Source organism: Salvia splendens, chromosome 15, assembly GCF_004379255.2.
Source record: "Salvia splendens isolate huo1 chromosome 15, SspV2, whole genome shotgun sequence".
NCBI lineage: Eukaryota > Viridiplantae > Streptophyta > Magnoliopsida > Lamiales > Lamiaceae > Salvia > Salvia splendens.
In genome coordinates this window covers 28,625,090-28,629,485 of record NC_056046.1, presented here as the reverse complement: position 1 = coordinate 28,629,485, position 4,396 = coordinate 28,625,090, and the positions used below count along the sequence as shown (strand labels likewise).

Below are 4,396 nucleotides of genomic sequence, written 5' to 3'. Positions count from 1 at the left end.
AAATGGACGGCACCGTTAAAAATAAACGGTCAACGGCTATTTAGTCGATTTTGACCCATTTATGCATTTTAATTAAGAAGTTTAAATTTTTTTAAAATAAAAAATTAATTAATAATTTTAGTTTTTTAAGAATAATAATTAAATTAAATTTAGCCAAGCGACCGGCATCAACCCAAGAATCTCATTCTCCCACGATCTATTCCGACGTCGTCCGATCGAGCATTGCATTCGCTCCGGCGCCTCCTCCTCCTCCATCGATTTCGACTTCTGCGTCTTCCGCGAGAGCTTCGACCACGAATCCTCCTCCGCCGACGAGCTCTTGACGGCAAAATCCTACCCATCCAAATCAAAAAGCGCCTCGCTCCGGCGCCGCCGCCGTCGTCCCTTGCCGCCGCCTCTTACCTTATCCAATGATTTTCCGACGAATTCGATGAATTCCTCAAATCCGCAGTCAAAAGCTATCAATTAAACTTCAACCTTAACCAAACCGGCGAGCTCGACGCGCCGACGCTGAAGCAAATCGTCCTTCCCAGCTGCGGCAACGCCCACATCGTCAACGGCACCTCCACGATGCGTTCAGGCAAATCGTCGACCACCTACAGCGCAAACTCAACAATCCACATGGTTGCGCACTACTCCTTTTCCCCAACCGCCCGCGCTGGCCGCCGGGGAAGAGCCAGCTCACACGCGTTCGTGCCGGAGAATTAGCTCTCCGATTTGGTGAGAGGCATCTTCGTGAAGGCGTTCGAGCGGTGGTCGGAGGTGACGCTATTAGAATTGGAAAACCAAAATGTATTGTTTAGGATTAATTAGGTTGTTTAGTATTTGGTTTTCAGCCTATATAAGGCATCTCATTGTATTTTGTAGTTACCAATTAATAAAAATGTAGTCATTAAAGTTTTTTCTCTCTCTTCTCTCTTCCCTCTCACATCTAGGGTTTCTGTAAAATCTTCATCCTCCTTCGATGGAGGTTTCTCCATTCTATTCAATTCTCAATATTTTACATGGTATTAGTGAAAATCTTTCGCATACCACTCTTATCTCCCGATCTATTCCCTCTTTGTTCATAATGAACAATCGTGGTGATTTGTTACCGGAGAGTTCTCCGATCGACTGACCGCCGGCGAAAAAGTGTTTGATCTCCTCTCTGTTTTTCAGTTTTCTCTCATCAATCTCTGTTTTTCATTTTAATTTTGAATCAGTTGATTTGAATCTCGCCGATCTGATTTTTTTTCTCATTGAAATTTCTCTGTTCTCACTGATCTAAATCAGTTCTCTGTGATTTCACCGATAGAAATCGGTTTTCTCTTTTCTCACAGATTGAAATAGGATTCTATGAATTTGAAATATCAAATCTGTTTCTCAATTTTAATCTCTGATTGAATTCGATTTTCTCTATTCTCACGGATTGAAATAGAAGAATCCTATTTGTAGTTCAAATGACAATTAAGGAATAGGATTTTCGGGATAAGAAATAAACTAAACAAACAAACCATGGATAAATCCAAGCGACCCTTTCTTAAATCCAAGCGATCTTTTCATAGGCGTTTGCCCCCGATTCAATTGGGGGATCGAATTGATTATAGAAACATGAGTTTAATTAGTCGATTCTATGAATCTGAAATATCAAATATGTTTCTCAATTTTAATCTCCGATTGAATTCGGTTTTCTCTGTTCTCAAAGATTGAAATAGGATTCTATGAATATGAAATATCAATCTTAATCTCTGTTCTCTCATTGAATCTCTCTAAAAATCTCTGTGAGCCTCATGAAATCAGTTTCCATTTTTTTCTTTCTTTTGTTACAGTTTCATCTTCAATCGGCATTCTCTTCAAAATCTGCAATATCTCAATCTCTTTTCTCTAGTCTTTTTTTCTCATTGTTTTTTGATGCTACTGATCTATTCTGAGTAAAAATGCTTCTGATACTGATTGAGATGGAGGTGAATAACAAGAAGTTGTTGCTGAATAATATCACACCCTTCTGTCGAGGATGTCAATACCGTTTTTCAAGTCTGGTTTGGGGCAGTTTCTTCAACAGAAAATCAAAATGTATTGATTAGGATTAATTAGTTTGTTTAGTTGTGATGTTGTTGTCAAGATGGTAGCAATTGTCTTGAGGGAGGCTATTAGAATTGGAAAATCAAAATGTATTATATAGGATTAATTAGTTTGCTTAGCATTTAGTTTTCGGCCTATATAAGACACCTCATTGTATTTTATAGTTACAAATTTAAATGTAGTCATTAAAGTTTTTTCTCTCTGTTCTCTCTTCCCTCTCACATCTAGGGTTTCTGTAAAATCTTCATCCTCCTTCAATGGAGGTTTCTCCATTCTATTCAATTATCAATATTTTACGGACGCCGCTGACGTTCATGGAAACGGAGGAAACGGAGACGTTCAACCGCGCGGATCTGAGGATCGGATTCTTCAGCGGCAACAACGGCAACGGGGAGCCGTTCGACGGAATGTTAGGGACGCTGGCGAACGCCTTCGCGGCCGCCGATGAGGCGGCTGCACTTCGACGGGGAGGAGAATTGGGTGACAGAAGGTAATCTTAACAACGGTTCGCCGATGTCGGCGGTGGATTGTTGCATGCATAACTATAGTCATATGATCACATGCATGCAACAATACCACGTGCATGAATACAAGTATCATTCTTCCCAGCTACAAGTATCATTCTTCCCAGCTGCAAATATCATTCTTCCCAACTGCCAGTATCATTCCTCCCAGCCGCAAGTATCATTCTTCCAGCCAATGAGTATCATTCTTCCAGCCAATGAGTAAGGAGTTAGTTGAGAAGGTGATGACGTGGAGTTAGTTAAGAAGTTGACAGCCAATGAGTTAGGACTATGACGTGTTCCGACCAATAGGAGTGAAGCACGTGGAGGTTAGTTACTACTATGTGGAGATTGAGCTAGGAAAACAGAGTATAAATAGTGTTGTTGCTCTTTCTTTTGATGGTCGACTAAAATTGTTGTGTAATCGTGAACTTAGGTCGTGGACCGAGAGTTCCTGTTGTTCTTGCTTTCTATCGTGTAATTCTCATTGTTCATTCAATAAAAACGTTCCTCTTTGTTTGTTCTAGCGTTGAAATCGCGTAATATCGCTGAGCTCGAGCTAAGATAGGGAAGTCGCGGAGGAAGATCGTAACAATTGGTATTCAGAGCAATCGATCTCCGGACGTTGGAACGGTGACTCGAGGCGCAGAAATGGAGAAGAAAATGATGGAGGCGATGGAGCAGAAAATGCAGGAGATGCGAGAAGAACATAAGATTGAAATGATGCAGCTGTCGCAATCTATTGCTGCACTTAATTTGCAGAATCAAAGGAATAATGAAATGGAGACTGGTGAAGGTAGTAATAGAGCTAATCGGTATGAAAATGGAACCGATTGGGGAAGATCTACGCGCTATGAATTTCCAAAGTTCGACGGTGACGGCTATGAAGGATGGATGATGCGAGCTGAATACTTCTTCCAAGTAGCTAAAGTACCAGAGGAAGAGAAGGTTAGGGTGGCTGCAATCCACCTAGAAGGAAAGGCATTACAGTGGCATCGAGGTTTTGAGAGCTTACATGGAGATATGACGTATGCGAATTGGTCGTGCTATAGCTCATCCTTGGCTGCTCGCTTTGGTGCTCACGCATATGAAGATCCATTGGCTGATCTCAGGAACCTCAAACAAAAAGGTACGCTACAAGATTACATGGATACTTTTGATGAATTATATCCTAGAGCTGGAATTAGAGAGGATCAAGCCTTGAGCTTCTTTTTATCTGGATTAATTGATGAGCTACAAATGCCGGTGCGTATGTTTAGACCTAAGGCATTATCTGAGGCTTACTCTCTAGCTAAACTACAAGAGCTGACTGTAAGAGCTCTAGGTGTTAAGACTAAGATGAATCAGAGCCATGTTCAGTCGAGCAGTAGCTACTACTCTAATAGTAAACCTATGTCTGTGACTGCTACTAATAAGGTTGGAACCTTGAGTAATTGGAGTGGAGGTAATAAGGATGGTAATAAGTATGGAGGAGTTAGAGCCAGTGCAAACTTAACCCCTAAAGAAATGGATGAGAAGAGAGCCAGAAAAGAATGCTTTTGGTGCACTGAGAAGTTCACTCCAAATCATCAGTGCAGCAAAAGGAAATCGTATGTGGTGCAGTTGCTTGAAGTAGGAGAGGCAGAGGAGAGGGCAGAAGAGGAAAGTGATGAAGAGGAGGCAGAGGAGAAGTCTGAGCTGCAACTCTCCTTACATGCTGTGTGGGGAAAAGATGGACCTCAAATTATGAGGATTCGAGGAAAATGTCAAAAGAAAATCTTAAGAATATTGATAGACACTGGTAGCACTCATAATTTTTTAAGTGCTAGGGTGGCACAAAAGCTTAATTGCAA

The 4,396-nt window shown here is 41.2% G+C and overlaps 1 pseudogene; it reads left to right on the top strand.

Annotated features, from left to right (window-relative positions):
• The first annotated feature begins 417 nt into the window (after positions 1-417).
• On the top strand, positions 418-2,790 carry LOC121766970 (annotated as a pseudogene).
• The last annotated feature ends 1,606 nt before the right edge of the window (positions 2,791-4,396 follow it).